This window comes from Saimiri boliviensis, chromosome 5 (assembly GCF_048565385.1).
Source record: "Saimiri boliviensis isolate mSaiBol1 chromosome 5, mSaiBol1.pri, whole genome shotgun sequence".
NCBI lineage: Eukaryota > Metazoa > Chordata > Mammalia > Primates > Cebidae > Saimiri > Saimiri boliviensis.
The window spans coordinates 69,142,384-69,166,736 of NC_133453.1; the positions used below are offsets into that span (position 1 = coordinate 69,142,384).

Here is a 24,353-nt window from a genome sequence, read left to right on the forward strand (position 1 = left end):
CTTTGTCTCTTTTGATCTTTGTTGCTTTAAAGTCTATTTTATCAGAGATGAGAATTGCTACTCCTGCCTTTTTTTGCTCTCCATTTGCTTGGTAGATCTTCCTCCATCCCTTTATTTTGAGCCTTTTTGTATCCTTGCATGTAAGATGGGTTTCCTGGATACAGCACACTGATGGGTTTTAGCTTTTTATCCAATTTGGCAGTCTGTGTCTTTTGATTGGGGCATTTAGTCCATTTACTTTTAGGGATAGTATTGTTATGTGTGAATTTGATACTGTCCTTTTGATGCTACCTGGGTGTTTTGTTGGTTAGTTGATTGTGTTGATGCAGATTCTTGATTGTGTTGATGCTCTTTTACCAACTGGTATGTTTTTGGAGTGGCTGGTACTGGTTGTTCCTTTATATGTGTAGATCCTCTTTCAGGAGTTCTTGTAGAGCAGGTTTGGTGGTGATGAAATCTCTGAGTACTTGCTTGTTCGCAAAGGATTTTATTTTTCCTTCACTTATGAAGCTTAGTTTGGCTGGATAGGAGATTCTGGGTTGAAAGTTCTTTTCTTTAAGGATGTTGAATATTGGCCCCCAGTCTCTTCTGGCTTGTAGGGTTTCTGCTGAGAGATCTGCTGTGAGTCTAATGGGCTTCCCTTTGTGGTTAACCCGACCTTTCTCTCTGGCTGCCCTTAGCATTTTCTCTTTCATTTCAACCCTGCTGAATCTGATTACGTGCCTTGGGGTTGCTCTTCTTGAGGAATATCTTTGTGGTGTTCTCTGTATTATTTCTTGGATTTGAATATTGGCCTGCCTTGCTAGGTTGGGGAAGTTTTCCTGGATAATATCCTGAAGTGTATTTTCCAGCTTGGATTCATTCTCTTCATCACATTCAGGTACACCTATCAAACATAGATTAGGTCTTTTCACATAGTCCCACATTTCTTGAAGATTTTGTTCATTACTTTTTGTGCTTTTTTCTCTGTTCTTGTCTTCTCTTTTTATTTCATTGAGTTGATCTTCTACCTCTGATATCCTTTCTTCTGCTTGGTCAATTCGGCCGTTGAAACTTGTGCATACTTCGCGAAGTTCTCATGTTGTGTTTTTCAGCTCCATCAATTCACTTATATTCCTCTCTATGCTGTCCATTCTTGTTAGCATTTCGTCCATTGTTTTTTTCAAGGTTCCTAGTTTCTTTGCATTGGGTTATAACATGTTCTTTTAGCTCACTGTAGTTTCTTACTACCCACCTTCTGAAGTCTGATTCTGTCATTTCTTCACCCTCCTTCTCCATCCGGTCTGGTTCCCTTGCTGGTGAGGAGTTGTGATCCCTTTTAGGAGGAGAGGTGTTCTGGTTTTGGGAGTTTTCATCCTTTTTGTGCTGGTTTCCTCCCATTTTTGTGGGTTTATCCACCTGTTGTCTTTGTAGTTACTCTTTCAGATTGGGTCTCTGAGTGAGCTTCTAGTTCATGGATGCTGAAGTTACTTTTTTTTTTTTTTTTTAAGCTTTCCTTCTAACAGTCTGGCCCCTCTGCTGTAGGACTGCTGAGGTCCTCTCCGGGCCCTGCTTGCCTGGGGATCATCTGCAGCAGCTGCAGAACAGTAAGGGTTGCTACCAGTTTCCTCTTCTGCTATCTTTGTCCCAGAAGGATGCTCACCAACTGTCAGTCCTTTCTCTCCTTTATGAGGTGACTCTTTGATCTATGGGGGTCAGGGAGCTACTTGAGGAGACAGTCTATCTTTTATTGGGGCTTAAGTCCTGAGCTGTGAGCTCCGTTCTTCATTCAGAGCTGCTGGGCAGGTACGTTTAGGTCTGCTGCAGCTGAACTCATAAACTGCTTTTTGTTCCCAGGTGCTCTGTCCTGGGGAGTTGGGGCTTTATGAGTTTCCGTTGTGCTACTGCCCTTTTCATTTTTTTCTTTCAGGTCTGTCCTGCCCAGCTAGCAGCCCACCTAGCCACTGTCTGCCTGCAGAGGCTTTGCTGAGCGGCTGTGGGCTCTGCCCAGCTGCCCTGTGCTCTTCCCTGCAGTCCTGTTTATATGAGCATAGTTAGAACTGCCTTGGCAACGGTGGCCCCACCTCTGTTATGGCGGACTCTCTCTGTTGTGGCAGGTTGCTTCGGCAACGGCGGGTTGCCTCGGCAACGGCGGCCTGCCTCCATAGTGTTGGAGAGTCTCAGTAATGGTGGACGCCCCTCCCCCACAGAACCGGACTGTCCCGGGTTCAGCTGTGCTTGCTGTGAAACGCTCAACCCAGAGCGTTTTCAATTACTGTTTTGTTGTTGTTGTTGTTGGGGGTGGGGGGTGGGGGGTGGGACCAACCAAGCCTGATCACCTGGCTCCCTGACTCAGAGTCTTTTTTTAATTTAAGTTGAACCACCCAGCATTCCAGTTGCTTGTTGAAAAGGCACCGGGATCTCCCGTGCTGCGACTCACTGAGTTGGCTCAAACAGCGGCGCCAGCTCCTGGCGGTTTTTTTGCCTAGGAATCTCTTGGCCTGGCTCACTATTTCACATGAATGGGCAACTCTGCCGTCTCAGGGCTTGCCAGCTAATAGGGCTCCCAGACCAGTGGCTTTTGTACGGAGAACCGCCGCAACAGGGCATGGCCACAGCAGCCGTGCGGGCCAAAGCAGCCCCGTGGGGGCCAAAACAGCCACACCGGCCAGAACAGCAGTGCTGGTGACCCCTCTGCCTGGGTATCTCCTGGTCTGTGGGCAATAAAAATTCGTCTGGAAATGCGGCATCCACTCACCCTCTGCACTTTCACTGGGAGCTGAAGTCCTGAGCTGTTCTTAGTCGGCCATCTTCCCAGCATCTTGAGTGAATTTCTTAATCCTGAGTTTCAATTTGATTACACTGTGGTCTGAGAGGCTGTTTGTTATTATTTCTGTTCTTTTGCAGTTGCTAAGGAGTATTTTACTTCCAATTATGTGGTCAATTTTAGAATAAGTGTGATGTGGTGCTAAGAAGAATGTATATTCTGTGGTTTTAGGGTGGAGAGTTCTGTAGCTGTCTATTAGGTCCGCTTGGTCCAGATCTGAGTTCAAGTGCTGGACATCCTTGTTAATTTTCTGTTTCATTGATCTGTCTAGTATTGACAGTGGGGTGTTAAAATCTCCCTCTATTATTGTGTGTCTAAGTCTCTTTGTAGGTCATTAAGAACTTGCTTTATGTATCTGGTGCTCCTGTATTGGGTGCATATACATTTAGGATAGTTAGCTCTTCTTGTTGCATTAATCCCTTTACCTTTATGTAATGCCTTTCTCTGTCTCTTTTGATCTTTGTTGGTTTAAAGTCTGTTTTATCAGAGACTAGGATTGCAACCCCTCCTTTTTTTGTTCTTTCTCTCCATTTGCTTAGTAAGTCTTCCTCCATCCCTTTATTTTGAGCCTATGTATGTCTTTGCATGTGAAATGGATTTTCTGAATACAGCATACCAATGGGTCTTGACTTTTTATCCAATTTGCCAGTCTCTGTCTTTTGATTGGGGCATTTAGCTCATTTACATTTAAGGTTAATATTGTTATGTGTGAATTTGATTCTGCCATTTTGATGCTAGCTGGATGTTTTGCCCGTTAGTTGATGCAGTTTATTAATAGTGTTGATGGTCTTTACAGTTTGGTATGTTTTTGCAGTGGCTGGTATTAGTGGCTGGTTTTTGCAGTGGCTGGCAACTAATACCAGCTTCCTTCAGGAGCCCTTGTAGGGCAAGCCTGGTGGTGATGAAATCTCTCAGCAGTTGCTTGTCTGTAAAGGATTTTTTTCTTCTTCGCATATGAAGTTTAGTTTGGCAGGATATGAAATTCTGGGTTGAAAATTCTTTTAGGATGTTGACTATTGGCCCCCACTCTCTTCTGGCTTGTAGGGTTTCTGCTGAGAGCTCTGCTGTAAGTCTGATGGGCTTCCCTTTGTGGGTAATCCGACCTTTCTCTCTGGCTGCCCTTAGCACTTTTTCCTTTATTTCAACCGTGAATCTGATGATTATGTGCGTTGGGTTTGCTCTTCTTGATGAATATGTTTAAAATGTTCTCTGTATTTTCTGGACTTGACTGTTGGCCTGCCTTGCTAGGTGGGGGAAGTTCTCCTAGATAATATCCTGAAGAGTGTTTTCCAACTTAGTTTCATTTTTGCTGTCACTTTCAGGTACACTGATCAAGCATAGATTTGGTTTTTACACATAATTCCATATTTCTTGGAGGCTTTGTTCTTTCTTTTCACTTTTTTTTGTCTAATATTGCCTTCTCACTTTATTTCATTGAGTTGATCTTCAATCTCTGATATCCTTTCTTCCACTTCATCAATTCAGCTACTGAAACTTGTGAATGCTTCACGGAGTTCTTGTGCTGTGTTTCTCAGCTCCGTTATGTTGTTTATGTTCTTCTCCATGCTGGTTATTCTTGTTAGCATTTCATCTGACCTTTTTTCAAGGTTCTTAGTTTCCTTGCATTGGGTTAGAACATGCTGCTTTAGCTCGGAGAACTTTGTCATTACCCACCTTCTGAAGCCTGCTTCTGTCAATTCATCAAACTCATTCTCCATCCAGTTTTGTTTCCTTGCTGGTGAGGGGTTCTGATCCCTTCGAGGAGAAGAGGCATTCTGGTTTTTGGCAATTTCAGCTGGTTCCTTCCCATCCTTTTGGATTTATCTACCTTTGGTCTTTGACATTTTGGTGACTTTTGGATGCGGTCTCTGAGTAGACATCCTTCTGTTGATGTTGAAGCTATTTCTTTCTGTTTTTTAGTTTTCCTTCTGACAAACAGTCAGGCAGCACCCCCCCCCCCCCCCCCCGCTGCAGGTCTGCTGGAGTTTTTGGAGGTCCACTCTTGACTCTGCTTGCCTGAGAATCACCCGCAGGGGCTGTAGAACAGCAAAGATTGCTGCCTGTTCCTTCCTCTGGTAGCTTCGTCCCAAAAGGGTACCTGCCAGGCGTGTCTCCCATTTAGGATATATGGGGGATCAGGGAGTCATTTCAGGAGGCAGCTTGTCCCTTAGTGGAGCTCAAACACTGTGCTGGGGGATCCACTGCTCCCTTCAGGGCTGCCGCGTAGGGACGTTTAAATCTGCTGAAGTGAACTCACAACTGCCCCTTTTCCCAGGTCCTCTGTCCCAAAAAGGTGGGGGCTTTTTAAGTCCCTGATGAGCTGCTATCTTTTTTTTCTGAGATGCCCTGCCCAGCAAGAAGGGAATCTACTTGACAAGTCTGCCTGCAGAGGCCTTGCTGAGCTGCAGTGCTCCACCCAGCTGCTGTGTAAACTTCCCGGTGGCTTTGTTTACTCAGGCAATGTTGAAACTACCTATAGCAGCCTCAGCAATGGCAGGCACCCCTCCCAGCACCAAGGTCAAATGTACCAGGTCGAGCTCAGACTTCTGTGCAGCTGTAAGAATTTCAAGCCAGTGGATCTTAGCTTGCTGGTCTTCATGGGAATGAAACCCACTGAGCCGGCTCACTTGGCCTCCTGGCTTCAGCCCCCTTTTCCTGAGGAATGAGCAGTTACGATGTCTTGCTGGTGTTCCAGGTGCCACTTGATTAAAACAGCTACCTGGTTTTGTGCTAGAAACCCGGGACACTGGTGTTGTAGGCACTGGAGGAAATCTCCTGGTATGTGGGTTGTGTAGACTGTGGGAAAAGCTTGGTATCTGAGCCGGAGTGCCAAAGTGTCCAGAAAAGTCCCTAATGGCTTCCCTTGGCTGGGAGGAGAGTTCTCGGGCCCCTTGCGTCTCCTGGGTGAGGCTATACCCCACCCTGCTTTGGCTTGCCCAACTTGGGCTCTTCCCATCGTCTAACCAGTCCCAATGAGATGAAGCCAGTACCTCAGTTGAAAATGTGGAGATCACTCGTCTTCTGGTGGGCTCTCGCTGGGAACGAAAGACTGGAGCTATTCCTATTTGGTCATCTCGGTGGAAGTCCCCTCAGGCTTTCTTATATGAAAGTTGAAACTGGAGCAATTTTCTTTTGAGAACTATATCAGTAAAGGATGTAAGATTTAGATTCTCCATATTTAGAAGGGTGGAGCCAATTTAAAGGTAGAAATGGTTGGTTTTTGGCTTTTAAAATTAAGATCAAGAACAGCCACCAGGTTGCAAGATTACTTCCTGGGGGTCAGTTGTATGCAAAGCAGATACAAGGGTAAGATCCAGCTCCTACGTTCAAAGGGTTTAAAATCTAGGGGACAGGTGGGAAAAATAGGTACATTATAATACGTGACAGAATGTGACATGTGCTCCACAGCAGGTACACCATTCAGATTACAAAGATCATTTATAGCTGGGTGTGGTGGTTCACACCTGTAATCCCAGCACTTTGGGAGGCCAAGGCGGGTGGATCATTTGAGATCAGGAGTTTGAGACTAGCCTGACCAACATGGTGAAATCCTGTCTCTTCTAAAAACACAAAAAAATTAGCCAGGCATGGTGGTGTGCCTCTGTAGTCCCAGCTACCTAGGAGGCTGAGGCAGAAGAATCACTTGAACCTGGGAGGTGAAGGTTGCAGTGAGCCGAGATCATGCCATTGCACTCCAGCCTGGATGACACAGCGAGACTCTGTCTCAAAACAAACATAAAAAAGATCATTTCCAGTTGGTAATAAGAAAAAGTTTCATACAAGTGGTAGTATTTAACATGGAACTTAAAATACGTGTGAAAGGTGGGAAAGAGCATCTTGTAAGTTGCCTGAGGAAAGGTGTTATATTAGAAGAGGTGTCATAATAATTTACTGAGCCCTTACTATGTACCAGATACTCCGCATGAATTAATTCATTGGATAAAACATAAAACATGAAGTAACCCCTATGAAGTAAACCCCTGGGAGAGCAGTTCTCCGGGTGTTTCTATACATATGTGATAACTTTTGTCCTGGACTATATCTTTTCAAAAATATTTGTATAGCAAACACCCTGAGAGGATAGAGATCATATCTTCCTCCGGTCCAGAGGACAGAATTGCTTCCTGACTGGGATAATAAAGAAAATGTTTCCCTCTAGGCCAAAAGATGGGCAGGTTTGCTGTAGCCTGTTATGAGACTGAAAGGTTCCTAAGCTCGGGGTTCTTCAACTGTGACACAGACCCACTGTGTGCACAGAATCTACCTTGGCCATTTCCCATCTACCCCACGGGATTTGGGGACAAGGGAAACCAATGTGAACCTGAAGCTCATGCTGCCTGCTGTGTTGTGAATAATAAAGTCTTTTGTCTCTGACCTAGGAATTTCATGCCTTCTGCTAGTTTGTGTGAAAATGGAGCAAGCTAACTAACTTGTTGGCTTACAAGCAGGGTAAAATCTCAGACTCTTTAGAGTTCTTGACAAAAGTACAATTATTGCCACTATCTATAGAGAAAGAGGCAGAGAGATTTGATGACTTACCTAATACAGCTAATAAATGGAAGAAGAGCTGACATTTCAACTCAGGTACTGTGTCTCTAGAATTGAACTCTTAACCAGTACAGTAAACTCTTATTAATTGGCCTCAGCCTGTTACGTGTCATAGAAGTACACTCTATAAAAGCAAAGTGGAGTTTGGCCTTCAATATTAGACTGAGGTATTTGTATGAAATTCTTAATGAAAATGTGCTTTGGTTTGGAAAAAGCAAAATATTATGTTCCTTTGTTTGAAAGGAACAAAGGAACAACATGGTATTTCTCATCTCACTTGGAGTAAAAGTCAGAGTCCTTAGAAGCCTCACCTCCTATCATGGCGGACAGCCTCTAAGGTGGCCCTCAGTGATCCCCACTTCTTGGTATTCACATTCTGTATAATTCCTTCTCTTTGGGCTTAAAATGGAATATGGCAGCAGTGATGGGCCATCACTTTAGAGATTAGGTTTCAAAAAGACTGTGGTTTCTATCTCTTGTGCTTTCTCTTACTCTCTCCAGGTAAAGACTGCTGCCGTGTTATAAAGCAGCCTTGTGAAGAGTCCTGTGTGGTGAGAGAAGTCGTTGGGAATGAGCTTGGAAGTGGATCCCCAACCCTCATCCCCAAACGGAGACTTCAGATGAGATGGCAGCTCTAGCCAACAGCTTCTCTGCAACCTTACAACAGACCTTGAACCACAAGCAACCCAGCTAAGCTGTGTCCAGATTCTTATATCACAGAAACTGTGATATAAGAAATGTTTGCTGTTTTAAGCTGCTAAGTTTTCTTGTAATTTGCAAGAAGCAATAGATAATGAATACCCTCCTCATCATCACTTCCCTTTGTCTATGCTGACTTCCTTGCTGTTTCTGGAACATACCAGCTTTGCTCCCACTTCAGGACCTTGGCACTGGCCATTCCATCATCTTTAGAAAGCTCTTTTCTCATCGCTTTGTGCCTCTAGCACACCCTATCCCTCCTTCCTGATTTGTAGGTGTCACCTTCTACCCAACAAGTGATTTTCTTTCTTGTCTTTCTCACTGTCAGCTCCATGAGGGCAGGGATTTTTGCCTGTTTTGTTCACAACTTTTCCTTCAGTGCCTAGAAATGGTAAGTATTGAGTAAACGTGTAGTAAAGTGAGCGAGGAAGACAAGTCTAGAGCTAGGTATGTTGGGTTTTAGGTACCTGTGGGATTTTCAAGTGTAGTCACACTTGAAAAGTGAAGGCAGGATCAGAGAGCAGGGGCAAAGCAGAGGAAAGTGTAATACTGAAACACGGGGCTCCACAGTGGTGAATGCTACAGAGAGGCAGGGAGTCATTTAATACAAGAAACAGAACGGGAATATGACATTAAGTAACATCAGTCTTAAGACTGTGTTGGAGGCAAAAGCTAGATGAGTGAGCAAGGGAGGGAGTGAGAGGTGAAGAGGGAACAACGGGAAGAGTTATCTTTCGAGGAATGAGGCTGTGAAAATGGGAGAAAAGAGCAATGGGTGGAGGGTGCATGCTGGGAGGGAACTTTCTAAAGATAGAAGAGACAGAGCCTGTGAATTCTCTGAGTTAGGACTGAGAGGAGTTGTGGTCTTGGTGCAGCAGGACAGAATGTGATAGATAGAGAGCCTTGTGCTATAGTTGCTGGGCTCTGGACCAGCAGCAGCAGCATCACCTGAGAGGCTGTCAGAGATAGAGATGTGAGCCTGTTCCAGACCCCCTGAATCAGAATCTGATATTAAGGTTCCAGATGATCTGTAAGGATATTAAATTTGAGAAACTCTGGTTAAGAGCACAGCTAAGAGGAAGAAGTGCTGGTGAGAGAAGGAAAAGCAACTTGTCTGTGGAAATGGCAAGGGTGCAGGTGGATTGAACATTTGGAAATCCCGGCAGGAAGTAAAGGAAGTTCCTACCGTGTGGCCTCACTCTTCTCCAAAGAGAGCCCAGGAATCCAGATAGTCTGCTGACAGTGATGATTCCCATCATAACACCTACTGTGTGTTGAGTGGTGTGCTTTGCGTCAGGTAGTATACTGGATGCCTTATATACATTACCTCATTATCTCATTTAATCCTCTAGCAACTTTACAAGGTGAGAATTATCCTTATTTTGCAGAAAAAAAAAATCACTTAGGTTTACCCAACTAAGAAGCAGAGTTGAGCCAGGATTCATTTGGCACCAAAGTCCATGCCCCCTTTGTTATGCCCCATTGCTTCCTCTACACTTTAGTGGTAGGAGAGGTGGGAGAGAGAGCACAAGGATGGAAGAGAGGGAAGAAATCTTGAAATAGAATGTAGAAGGGGATGGGAGTGGGAGCTTGTTCAGGACTTGTATTAGGGTTCTCTTTAGAGGGACAGAACTAATATACATATATGTAATAAATATATATAATATGTATAATATACAATATATATATATTAGTTCTGTCCCTCTAGAGAGACAGAACTCTAGAGTTATAGAGTTTTATATATATAGACAGAATTATATATATAATTATATATAATATATATTATGATTATATATTATATATAATTTTATATGATATATTATCATTATATAAATTATATATAAAATATAATATATAATATATATGTAATATATTAGTTCTGTCCCTCTAGAGAGAACCCTAATACAAGTCCTGAACAAGCTCCCACTCCCATCCCCTTCTGCATTCTATTTCAAGATTTCTTCCCTCTCTTCCATCCTTGTGCTCTCTCCATGAGCTTGTTCAGGACTTGTATTAGGGTTCTCTCTAGAGGAACAGAACTAATATATATGGTATATATATCATATAATATGTATATTATATATTATATTATATTACATATATCATATACATTATATCATATTATATGATATACAATTTATTATATATTACATATATAGTATATAGTATATATAATATATATAACAATATATATCATAACATATATATTATAATATATTTAATATAATATATAATATATAATTATAATATATATAATATATATATTCTGTTCCTCTAGAGAGAACTCTAATACAAGTCCTAAACAAGCTCATATATTATATATATATATATATATATATATATATATATATATATGAGTTAAGTATTAACTCACACAAACACAAGGACCCACAATAGGCCATCTACAGGCTGAGGAGCAAGGATAGCTAGTCCGAGTTCCGAAACTGAGGAACTTGGAGTCCCATGTTCCAGGGCAGGAAGCATCCAGCACAGGTGAAAGATGCAGGCTGGGAGGCATGCCTCGTCTCATCCTTCCATGTTTTTCTTTCTGCTTTATATTCTAGCTGTACTGGCAGCTGATTAGATGGTGCCCACCCACATTAAGGGTGGGTCTGCCTTCCCCAGCCCACTGACTCAAATGCTAATCTCCTTTGGCAACACCCTCACAGACACACCCAGGATCAATACTTTGTATCCTTCAATCCAATCAAGTTGACACTCAGTATTAACTATCGCAGGATTCAGACTTGGGAGGGTGTTATAAGCCCAGCTAGAATTGCAGATGATGATTTTGTGAGTGGCATCAATCTGCATTAACATGCTTTTCAGCAGTAGTGCTTAGAATCTCAAGTGTGGTAGCAGAGAAGGAAGGATTGTGGAGAATCTCGGGTATGTAGCAGAGAAGCAATGTGGAGCTTGAATGCTCTGGGTAGAGGGTGGAAGGACTGACGTGTGTGCCAGAGTTCAACACAGGCTTAGGAGATCAAATGGAACCACCTCTTCTGTGAAGTCCTATCAGTGCCGGTTGAACTTGGATGGCAGGCAGGGGTGGAACTAAGAGTTGGCAGGCTGCATTGTGTTCAGCACTCCAAACCAAAAGTTGATGGGAGGTGGTTTTCATGCTTCTGAAAAGTAACTGCTGAGAGTGAGATTAATAGAGATGATCTGGTGTTGGTACACAGGATAGTTTGAGAAAGCTGGAGGGTCACTGGGAAGCTCCTGAAGAGCTCCAGGTGGGTGAAGAGAGAGGCTGGACTGTGGCCCTGCTTTCCACATTACCAGAGTCACCTGCTCAGGATGGCCAGTCCACACCCTAATCTGAGTGTTGCCCCTGGTCCCAGTGAGTGCTCTGCATGGGCCTCCCTGCTTAACAAGGACAGATCACTTCTGATGCACCCAGCCTGTGAGAGCTTACAGATCTCAAAAAGACAGTGCTTGAGTCTTTCTAAAGTGAGAAAGAGCACATCTTGTATATGCCCTTTCTCACTTTAGAAATACTGAGTGGGTCATGCTCTGCTAAGACAGCTGCACAGTAAGGTTACTTGTCCTGAAGTATTACAGAATTTAACAAGGTCTCTCACCATACACAAGCATGAGCTCTTCCTCCGCGCAATACCTGCACCAGGCTAGGTAGGATGAGCTCAAATATCAATTGCCGTGTTGTACCCAGAATCACTACTCCCTCTAACTCCTGGCTCCATAGCTACGTGTGGGTCAGTGTGTCAGATTCCTTTTCTCCCTGATGGCGAAATCTGTTCCTTATTGCTCATTTGATTTTATTCGGTGCCTACTCTGTGCCATGCTTTGTTCTACACACTGGGGATGTTGTAGCGAACAAAGATCTCTGCCCTTATGGAGTTTAGCAGTTAATGAGGGGCAGGCACAACAAACAATAGGGGTAATAAATAATTGCGGTATATAGAATGTTAGAAAGCGAGAGAGATTATTTACACAAAAAAAGGAACAGGTCAGGGCACAATGACTAGCCCTCCTGTCCCTAAGACCCTGAGCACAGGCACTGCCAAGCTTCCTTTCCCAAGATCTGAAGACACCTCACACAAACTCCTTAAGACAAGATCTGAAGACACCTCACACAAACACCTCACACACACTAGGGTTGGCATGTCCTGTCCTGCTCTTTTCTGGAAAATGCTTGGGTTCATGGGAGCTGGATTAAAGTGGAACAGGTGACAGAGAAGACAATGCGTTAGTTTCTGCTAACTGGTGGGAGTGCAGATTTTTAGGGAGGGAGTGGCTGAGTCCAGGCTCTCCTATCCTGCCCAGGTGTCAAGGGAAGGTATGGTCAAGCAATCCACTGCTGCTATGCGAATAGGACTCAGTGTCCCTGAGAACTGGCCTGGAGCTCCATTAGGATGCTAAAGGCAACATATTTTTCTACTTTTTGAGAAAAATTTTTGGGCCAAGGAGGAAATGGAATTTAAAAATTGATCTGTGATATTTCTACATTTAGATGGATGTGACATTTCTACATTTAGATGTAGGTCCACACAGGAGGAAAAACCCTGCTTCAGTCTATTCACTTGTAGCAAAGCAAAATAAATCCAACCCATAAACTCCTCATTGAAGCTATAGGGAGGGAGAAACTGACAAGTTCCCTATGAACAAGAGATGGTGTATGGAAATTAATTGGGCTATACCCATGGTTGCTATTTTCAAAGATTTATGAAATGTTATTGCTAGTCTCTTTAGCACGCTGTCTTCTCTTTATTTTACTGAACGCAGTAGGAGGCTTTTCAATTCCCCTGCCTGGTCCTCTCCCATCCCCAGGAATATAACTTTCCAGTAGAAAACACTGAACTACTTCTGATTCCATTTCCAATCCGTAGAATTTCCATAGGTCCCACTGTCCCCACTGTCCTTAACACCCACATTTTGTGCGATTTTTTTCACACACATTTCACGTGAAGCTTTGCTGCAATAAGTGTTATTCCAGGGGCTGGTCTTTGGGGATTCTATTTTGCCAAAATGACTATGGCCCTTGCTGTTTAAAAAAAACAAACAAAAAAGCCCAATCATTGTTGATAGAATATGTACTTAAAAATGTTTAACCCTAATCGTGGGTTAAACATACTGCTTCTGCATGATGGATGTTATTAATTTTTTTTTTTTTTTTTTTTTTTGAGACAGAGTGTTGCTCTTGTTACCCAGGCTGGAGTGCAATGGCACGATCTCGGCTCACCGCAACCTCCGCCTCCTGGGTTCAGGCAATTCTCCTGCCTCAGCCTCTTGAGTAGCTGGGACTACAGGCACGCGCCACCATGCCCAGCTAATTTTTTGTATTTTTAGTAGAGACGGGGTTTCACCACGTTGACCAGGATGGTCTCGATCTCTCGACCTCGTGATCCACCCGCCTCGGCCTCCCAAAGTGCTGGGATTACAGGCTTGAGCCACCGCGCCCGGCCGTTATTAAGTAATTTTGAGGCAGAGTGTTTTTAATCAGCCAAATCTCCACTTCATAAGGATCTAGGTGGTGCCCCCCAGTTGCCGAGGGGGCTGACCTGCTAATCCTATCCATCTCAGAACATGGTTTGTTTGTAGTCCTGATGAATTTGCCATGCCTTTCACTGGGGTAAATCTGAGTCCTACATGGAGGCTAATGAAGCACCAGCCATGCTTCCCAAAAAGAACAGATTCAGCGACTCCTCTGGCCCCATGGATCTGCAACTACTTGGTTCAGAGACTGTTTTCTTTTCCATGACAGTATAGGTTTGGAGAGTATTAATGTATTTCCAGCTCTGTGTCCATGTATTGAGAATTATATAAACTAGCTTCGCAATATATAAATTGCTCAATAATTAGAACAAGCATCTCACATCAAAATAAGCAATTCAAATTTCATCTATTACCCAAATGCAAAATCCTCAAGAGTGCTGAGTTATGAAATTATGCAAACACAGAAATTAGCATTTTAAAAGTTCTCAACTGATAAAAAGTACTGTACTCTGTTGGTGTTTCCTGGGTATGCTTTAGTAATAGTAAGTAATAAGATAATTAGCACAGATAAATTCCATCAAGTAGGATGTAGAGGGAAGTAGGAAGTTATTTTAATTCATTTGAGACAGCTACCATAGCTGAGAAAAGAAACATATGTAGGTATCTCATTTCAGCTATTAAAGACCTATAGTGAATTTTTGTTTAGAACTTGATAAAACAAATTACTTGACCACCTGATAGAGGGTAATCAATTTTTTTTAACAGAGCTTGGACTTGCTGTGTAAACACAAAGATCTCTATCTTGGCCTCTTCTGTAAATCAGCCCATTCAGCAACTGAGCATGAGGAACACATTGGAAATAAAATTCTTGAGGTGGGCACTGGTTGTGTGACCTAACACCTCTACCCCTCTGCGGTGGTGAGAGTCTCCTCTTTCCTATAGGGAGCACATTGTAGGTATTTGGATGTGGCTGATCTCCCCGGTCTGCCTCTTTACAAATCAATTTGAACACATGGCCAGGGCCTGGCCCCCCTTTTCACCACCCACAGTGATTAATTAGTTCAGAAGTCGGCACAAGACCCAGGCAAGGCTGAAGTTCCTCTAGGAGATCTGAGATACAGACACTAGAAGAGGGACAGCCCTTTGTCTTTTGGGATCTTGAGATCTACTTCATGGACATAGGCTCAGGGCTGGCAGTGGCCACCTTACCAGCACTGATAATGTCACCTGCTGAGAATAAGCAGCACTGAACCATAGGCAGAAAGCAACAGCAGCCTAATGACATCACTGGACCCCAACAAATTATCTTTTGGTCTATGCTAGTTTGAGATACATTTCTGGTTCTTATATTTAAATGAGTCCTTACAAATAAGTAACTTACAGTTGTCTCTCTTCCTGCTAAACATCAGCAATTTCATGCCACACCTGCACACAGTGAAAAGCTGAGGTATGAACATCAGCCTCGTGGATGAGTCTACTATGTCATGTATTAGACCATTAGGTCCTTCTGAGCCACTCCAAATGTATGGAGATTCCTGAAGGACTATCTGCTTGTATTGTGTGTGTGTGTGTGTGTGTGTGTGTGTGTGTGTGTGTGCGCGCGCGCGCACACGTTGGGGGGGATGTATGTGTGAGTATGTATATTTGTGTATGGTTTTCCATTATTTTAATCTTAGAGGTAAAACAAGCTAAGTATGCCAGTATAATCTGTGAGGCACCCATTTCTTATTAATGAAGTAAGCAGTGGCATTTGTGAAAAAGCATGGGCAAGGAACTCAGCAAGCACGTGGGTGATTTCCCACCTACATCAGAGGAAACATGAAAGAACAACTCTTAATTACAACCGAATATTAGCTTTGGCTCCTGGGAACTCATCATCCCGTCTCAAGGTCTATATTTATGAAAATTTAAGCAATGTCTTAAAACATGTTAATTTGTTCTTTGTTTATTTCTTTCCCTGACAGATTAATTTATTCCAAGGGACTTTGGTTCTCAAGCGCTAATGTATCGATTGGGCCCATGTACGACATAGCTAACAGCCTGGGGAGGAGATTTTGGTGGAAAACAAAAGTCTTTCTTGTAGTTTTCCTTAGGTAATTAACTTTATACTGTAGGCCCTGGAATGCTTCCAGTTTTCTCTGGATTTACATCTCTGACTTTTAGATCAATGGTTAATTTCATGAGAGGCCGGAAGTGCTGAAACACACACACATACACACATGCATACTCTTCTCTCTCTCTCTCCCTCTGGGCTTGAATGAGCCAGTTGAAGCATCCTGGGACCATGAGCAAAGTTATGTGTTTTTTTCTATTGGGTGATGTCTTTCTGAGTGCATGTATGTAAAGGACATTAAAACAGTAACAAGGATCTGAAGTACCACCTCTCAAGAAGCAAAGAAGAGGATAAGAGAAATGCTGTTTGTCATTAATGGGAACTTCTCTTGGTGGGCTTTTGGACCCTTCAATCTTGTATAATCCCACTGGGAAGTCGAAGTAATGCTTACAAAGTGCCATCCTTTTAATGTATATTAATTGATTATCAGTTCTTTTGTAACCCATGAACTCTACCCAGAAGTCTGTGTCACTTAACATATTGTAAGTATCTGTATCTTGTAGAAAGAAAAAGTACATAGCACATAAATAATGAAATTACCTCAGAATCCATATGCTCCCAAACCATTCTGATGGCTGTAACTATTCTTTATATCATGGGATTAACTTAGAATAGGAAATGTCCGGAAGTGTACCTTTCTCCAATTTCAGGCAACTTCATAAGCATTCTTGGATTTTGTCTATAGGTATCCTTAAGAGTGTACACATTTAGAACAGAAAATCAAAAGTCAGTGACCCCTCTAGCTTTGTTCCTTCAGCTAGAGCTTCTACTAAATAAAAGAAACCTACATTATTACTTATAAAATGCTAAATACAGGTCAGGACGCTAATGTAGGTATTTTTTTTTACCACATGATACTGCATTTATGAATAGGCTAAATGGCATAAACCTAGTCCTATTTACTGCTAGGACGTATATTAGTAACTAAAATGTAGATAGCTACTACCAGGTGAAAGCAGTACTGCTGAGGCTAACTGCGATAGACTGTATTACTTTCACACTAAATATTTGTATTCTGGCCAGGCGCAGTGGTTCACACCTGTAATCCCAGCACTTTAGGGGCCTGAGATGGGGGGAATCACAAGGTCAGGAGTTTGAGATCAGCCTGGCCAACATGGCGAAAACCCGTCTCTACTAAAAATACGAAAATGAGCCAGGCATGGTGGCAGGCACCTGTAATCCCAGCTACTCAGAGGCTGAGGCAGGAGAATTGCTTGAACCCAAGAGACAGAGGTTGCAGTGAGCTGAGATCATGCCATTGCACTCCAGCCTGGGTGACAAGAGCAAGACTTCATCTCAATATATATATATTATTTGTGTTCCTACCCATGAAGTGCCTCTCGCAACAGAAAGATTCACTTCTCCACCCTGTTGAATTCAGCAATGGTCATGTAACTTTCTTGGGCCAATGAAATGTGGGCCAAAAGGATATGTGTATTTCTAGTTAGAAACTAGAATGTGGTCTGGGCGCGGTGGCTCAAGCCTGTAATCCCAGCACTTCGGGAGGCCGAGGCGGGTGGATCACGAGGTCAAGAGATCGAGACCATCCTGGTCAGCATGGTGAAACCCCGTCTCTACTAAAAATACAAAAAATTAGCTGGGCATGGTGGCGCGTGCCTGTAATCCCAGCTACTCAGGAGGCTGAGGCAGGAGAATTGCCTGAACCCAGGAGGCGGAGGTTGCGGTGAGCCGAGATCGCGTCATTGTACTCCAGCCTGGTAACAAGCGAAACTCCGTCTCAAAAAAAAAAAAAAAAAAAAGGAACTAGAATGTGGTTTGCCAAGTCTCTGCCATAACCCCAGGATGTCTAAATGAAAACTGTTATATCAGCCTGGGTCCTAGAGTGAAGAGGACACAAAGCAGACTGCAGCTGACCCATGTCGTACAGCACAAGTGAGAAAGAAACCTTTGTGGTTGTAAGCCACTAAGTTGGGATTATTTCTGCATCATAATTAATCTATCCCAACTGATGCAATAGCTTGAACTAAATATGTAGACTTGACTTATTCATCTGTACCTTAGGAAATTGTTGTTTAGTATTAACAAACTATCTGATAGCAATGATCTCATAGGATTTGACTTACTATAACTGAGAAAAATAGGCATATACATTTCTACTCATGAATGCTTTTCCTCCCAGACTATAATTACTAAGAGAAGAGCATATTTATGACTTGTATTTTATTTTTGTAAGGAACATCATAGCAGAGTTAGAGAAATTCTTGCAAAAAATTTGCACATTCCTAAATCCACAGCAATACTCATCTTTGATTGAATGCCCTCCATATGTCGCTTTCTAGGAATGTATTAGGTGGGCAAGACAGACATGACTTACACCTTCACGGAGAGTTCATTCATTCTAGTGATGGAGTTCAACTATGAAAAATACAGACGAGGAAACATAGATTGTTTCAGGTCAAAATTACAGAGGAAAAGCAACTCAAGGATATGATAGTGGGTGACAGCCTTTCTGAAGAGTTGATGGTTGAGGCCTGAAGAATGAGAAAAGTGTTCCAGGCTGAGGGGACAGCATATTGCAAACACCATTTCCACGTCCTGGAGGCAGATCAGATCTGCCCAGTGTGGCTGTGTGAGGAAGTTTGCTTTTTTTTTTTTTTTTTTAAGTCAGTGGGAAGCTATGGAAGGAAAATGTGAAGAAAGAAGACATGAAGCAGTTTATTATTTTAACACTGATCACTGTCTCTGGTGAGAGTCCCATATGCCTAGTGACACAAGAAGGGACATGAAGGGACCAGTGAGGAGTCTACTACAGGTCAGAGGTGATGATTATCTGGACTGGGGTTGTGGCATGAAGAGGAAGAGAAATGGACAAAAGATGTGTGCAGAAGGTCAAAAGAGAACTTGCTGATGCATCGGATGTGGAAGATGAGGGAGAGGAGACCGTCAGCAATGGCTTCCAGACTTCTGGCTTGGATCCTTGGGTGGATGCTGGTGCCACTTATTAAAACAGAAAATGCCAAGGGAGGATTAAGGTTTCCAAGACATGAGGGGACCAAGAGTTCAGTTCTGGACATGCTAAACATGAGATGTCCTGGAAACATCTGAGTGCAGATGTCAAGTAGGAAGCTCCATGCGTGTCTGAAATCCAGAGAAAGAATCTGGGCTGGACATGTGAACTAGGCCATCATCAACACATCAGTGCAATTTCAGGCTTGGAGAATAAATGTAAAGGGAGAAGAAAAAAGGTTCTCTGACGCCTGAGGAACTCTGGAATTTAGAGGTTTGGGAGAAAACAAAGAGGATGAGGCTGGAGGAAAGCAAGGAGGATGGGTCTTTATAGAAGCTGAGAAGAGAGTGGTTTAGGAAAACCATGGGTTGGCCTTGTCAAATGCTGCTAAGTGGAACGAGAAAAGGACAGAGAAGACCCTCTGAACATGGCAACCTGGAGGTCTTTCAACAACCCTGACAATGTGTTTCAGGAGAGTGATGGGGCCCAAAGGGGTTTTCTAGGGGGAAATACAGATAATAGGTACAGTAAAAATGTTTTTAAATTTGGCTAAGAGGATAAGAGAAGAAGGGTGAGGGAGAAGCCTAAATTAACTAAGTGCTTATATTAAAGAGATACTATGAAAAATCCTGTAAGTGACTGAGTTTACCTGGAAGCTATCAGATTGTTTTCTACCATCAGCAAAAATGGAAGCTTGGCAACTAGCTAACTTGTCATCAGTGTGCACACCTGCACTGTGTGGCCTCATTCGGAAATACCATGTTCCTTAAGGGTCATCTTCTCTTCTACTTCCTTTTCCCGTATTTCTGGAAGGAAACTGTTTGGGTTGCTTTAATTATTATAGCTTTTCTATCCCTGCTTTGTCTTTTTTGTTGTTGTTGTTTCTTAAGTTCTGAATGCTATGCAGTCACTGAAGAATGTTCTGTTTCAGAGAGAATCATTGTTCCTCTCTAACTCAAAAGTGCTGACCTAGTTGGTTTCTGTATCTGTTGATACAGTTCACGTCCCTCTTAGCTTAAGGGTTATTAAATGGGGGGAGCATTTCATTATAAATTTTATTTTTAAAATGTTTAATTAACAGTTGTAATTGAAAAAATTCACATGCTTTAGGTATAGACAAAAGTTAAGTAGCACAAAAGACTATAGAATGATAAGTCCTCCCCAGAACCCTAGTCTTTGCTGCAGAGGAAACTGTTGCCATTACTGTCTTGTGTGAACTATTCTGTATACATACAATTCTAAGGCTGTCTCTCCTGCCTGTAAAACAAAAACAAAACCCTCAAATGTGAGCATATTTGCACACCCTGTGCCTTGCTTTTTTCATATTTCAGTATAACATGGAGGCTTTTGCATATATAAATACAGTCATGCATTGCTTAACAATGAGGATATGTTCTGAGAAATGTGCCGTTAGACAAGTTTGTCCTTGCTGGAACATCATATAGTGAAATTACACGAACACAGATGGTATAGTCTACTAGACACCTAAGCTATATGGTATAGCCTGTTTGTAGAGGCTATACCATATAGCTTATTAAATGGGGGGAGCATTTCATTATAAATTTTATTTTTAAAATGTTTAATTAACAGTTGTAATGGAAAAAATTCACATGCTTTAGGTATAGACAAAAGTTAAATAGCACAAAAGACTATAGAATGATAAGTCCTCCCCAGAACCTTAGTATACCTTAGGTATAGCCTCTACACCTAAGCTATATGGTATAGCCTCTACAAACCTGTAGAGTTCCTGTACTCAATACTGTAGGCAATTATAACATGGTGGTAAAAAGTTGTATATCTAAACATACGTAAACTTAGAAAAGGTACAGTAAAAATGTGGTATTATAATCTTCTGGGGTCACCATCCTATATGTGGTTCATTGTTGATCAGAACTTGTTACGTGGTCCATGATGATACAGCTATGTCATTCTTATTTATGTTTCCATAGGATTCCATTTTATGGATGTGCCATTATGTAACAAGTTTCTATTGATGAATATTTATGCTTTTCTTAGCATTTTAAAACCAAACCAAAAATTTTCTTGAATGATTACACAAAACCTTTGCCTAAAAACACAGAAAACCTTTACCCAATATGAAGTAGACAACTGTCATCCTAAATGCCAAAGATGGCTGGATTGGGAATAACTACTGTTTTCACTGTAGTAAGAAAAGGTAGCTGATGTTTGTGTAACTATTTCGTCTACGAAATCTGGGGATATCAGCAACACTAATCTATGCCACAGAAATAATAAGAGAAAAAATAAAGTTTTAAGATGTTTACAAAAAGAATCTTTTAGAATAAAAGGAGTACTTTATGGGCTATCGAATGGCTTAGATAGCAAATGCACAGTAATTCTATTTTCTTGGTAATACATTACTTGATTTTTTTTCAAAATAGCAATGTTTCCGAAAGATGCTTTCTTTCACACTTTATATTATAGGGACAATGAATATTTTCAATTTCAAACAATACTAATACTTCCATGGAGGGTGGATTTTCATTGACCTAAGTAATATATTCTGAGGGAAGTTAAAGTGCCCACAGGCCTTCCCTTAGCATCACCACTGATCTCGGGGGCAGGGAAGTGAAAAGTTGAGGAAAACAAAGTTTGATTGTGAAAGTTTGGAAGCCGTTGTTTGTCGTTGTTTGTTGTTGTTGTTTTTCCACAAGACAGAATCTTGCTCTGTCACCCAGGCTGAAGTGCAATGGCACGATCTCGGCTCACTGCAACCTCTTCTCTGCCTCCCAGGTTCAAGCGATTCCTGCCTCAGCCTCCCGAGTAGCTGGGATTACAGGCACGCACCACCATGCCCCGCTAATTTTTTGTATTTTTAGTAGAGATGGGGTTTCACCATGTTGGCCAGGCTGGTCTTGAACTCCCAACCTCATGATCTGCCCACCTTGGCCTCCCAAAGTGCTGAGATTACAGGCGTGAGCCACCATGCCCCACTGGAAGTCATTCTTAAAAGATTTTGTCTTTTATCTCATGGGCTCTGGGGAGACACTGGAGCTTCTGACCAGGAGGATGACATCTAGTAATTGGCAGTGGCATGTAGAATAATTTAGGGAGGGAAAAAAGAGAATCAAAAAGGACATTATAATAGTCCAGCTGAGGTGACGAAAGCCTTAGCTGGAGTGGGAACAGCAGAATTTAACTTTTTTCCCTGCCCTAGCACACTTAAGAAGACAAATCCTATTCGTTAACAGTGATTCACTCTGTATTTGAAATTTTGTTACAAGTGCAACAGAATGAAATTAAAAGGCTAAGCTATTACAATATATTGCTACAAATCATTAAACCATATAAAAACAAGGAAGGGTAATGTTACAGAGCAGAGAGAGTGAGGAGGCTGCGTCTGGTTCCTGCTCTCACAGCCATTGCAGTACATTGAGCTCCACAGAGACAGTGCCGGGGCACTGGGTGACTCGGAGCCTTGCTGAGGAAAAATAACTAAACAAGGGCAAAGGAGATCCTAAGAAGCCAGGAGGCCAAATGTCATCATATGCATTTTTTTGTGCAAACTTGTCGGGAGGAACATAAGAAGCAGCACCCAGATGCTTCAGTCAACTTCTCAGAGTTTTCTAAGAAGTGCTCAGAGAGGTGGAAGACCATGCCTGCTAAAGAGAAAGGAAAATTTAAGATATGGCAAAGGCGGACAAGGCCCGCTATGAAAGAGAAATGAAAACCCATATCCCTCCTAAAGGGGAGACAAAAAAGAAATTCAAGGATCCCAGTGCACCCAAGAGGCCTCCTTCAGCCTTTTTCCTGTTCTGCCCTGAGTATCGCCCAAAAATCAAAGGAGAACATTCTGGCCTGTCCATGGGTGATGTCGCGAAGAAACTGGGATAGGCGTGGAGTAACACTGCTGCAGGTGACAAGCAGCCTTATGAAAAGAAGGCTTCGAAGCTGAAGGAAAACTATGAAAAGGATATTGCTGCATATCGAGCTAAAGGAAAGCCTGATGCAACAAAAAAGGGAGTTGTCAAGGCTGAAAAAAGCAAGAAAGACGAGGAAGAGGAGGATGAGGAGGAGGAAGATGAAGATGATGATGATGAATAAGTTGATTCTAGCGCAGTTGTTTTTTCTGGTCTATAAAGCATTTAACCCTCCCATACTCGACTCACTCCTTTCAAAGAAAAAAAAATGGAAATGTAAGGCTGTGTAAGATTTGTTTTAAACTGTACAGTGCCTTTTTAAATATAGTTTACACATGGCTGAATGTGTCTTTAGACAGCCCTATCCTGGTGGTATTTTCAGTAGCCACTAACCTTGCATGGTACGGGGTGGGGGGTGTAAACTGGCCTGGAAATGTCAAGCAGGTTCTTGGTGCACAGCACAAATTAGTTACATTTAGGGATGGTAGTTTTTCATCTTCAGTTGTCTATGATGCAGCTTATATGAAATAGTTGTTGTTCTGTTAACTGAATGACACTGTAATTATTCAAAAAAGTTGCAGTTGTTTTGTTGACATTCTGAATGCTTCTAAGGAAATAAATTTTTTTAATTGGTATTGTCCTTTCTATAGGTCTGAAATTTTCCTTCTTGAGGGGAAGCTAGTCTTTTGCTTTTGCTCATTTTGAATCACATGAATTATTAGAGTGTTTATCCTTTCATATAGTTAGCTAATAAAAAGCTCTTGTCTACACACCCTGCATATCATAATGGGGGCAAAGTTAAGTTGAGATGATTTTCATCCATAACTGGAAATCCAAAATCTTGATCAGTTAAGAAATTGCACACAGCCCACTTATATTTACAAACTGAAGAGTAATCAGTCTATTCACAGCATGGGATTACTAGAACCAAACATTTTGAAAGTCTGTCTTTAAAGGACTATTAGAAAATTATCTCCTAACCTTACATGAGGACTCTCTTCTTTAACTCTCATTACCAAGTAACGGCAGTTGTATTTTGCAGTTTCCACATTAAAGACCTGAGATAGTAACCCCAAAAGCATGACTTGAAAATACAAGACTGACAAATTTTTTGTTGACATTAGTCTCAGTGAAGACTAAAAATGCTGGCTATGTCTTTTCCCATCTATCTAAATATGGACTAATCAAGAAATGAGACTTTCCATTAAAAGTAGAATTTGTTTTTGTTTGCTTTTTTTTTGAGATGGAGTCTCGCTCTTTCACCCAGGCTGGAGGGCTGTGGCATGATCTTGGCTCACTGCAACCTCTGCCCGCCGTGGTTAAGTGTTTCTCCTGCCTCAGCCTCCCGAGTAGCTGGGATTACAGGCATGTGCCACCATGCCCATTTTGTATTTTTAGTAGAAATGGGGTTTTACCAGGTTGTCCTGGCTGGTCCTGAACTCCTGACCTCAGGTGATCCACCCACCTTGGCCTCCCAAAGTGCTGGGATTACAGGTGTGAGTCACTGCGCCCAGCCATTAAAAGTATTTTTAATTAATTGGGCCAGGTTTTAAGACAAAGATGCCACATTCAAAATAGGGTATGTTCTCCTATATTATGGTTTGTCCTTTTATAAATCCAAGTAGATAGGAGGAAAGAAGACACTTAAACTTTGCATTTCAGTATGAATTATTAAATGTAGTTGAATGATTTTGTTTACAAAACCCAAACTCATTCATTAGTCATGTTTATCTGCTTAGCAGTTTTGGGAACAATTTGGCAATTTTGTGGTTTTTGAGATTATCATTTTCTTAAAGTGCCAGAATTTTAAAATAGCATTCTTGTAATTTTACACGCTTTTGTGGTGGAGTGCTGTTTTGTTATACAATTTTAACTTGGATTCTT

The 24,353-nt window shown here is 42.0% G+C and overlaps 1 protein-coding gene and 1 pseudogene across 3 annotated transcripts in view; one reads left to right on the forward strand and one right to left on the reverse strand.

Annotated features, from left to right (window-relative positions):
- The window catches only part of MYO3B (myosin IIIB), a 512,276-nt gene that overhangs the window by 27,074 nt on the left and 460,849 nt on the right, over positions 1-24,353 (reverse strand). The gene's annotated exons all lie outside the window — the stretch shown is intronic.
- On the forward strand, positions 18,446-22,798 carry LOC141584503 (high mobility group protein B1 pseudogene; annotated as a pseudogene).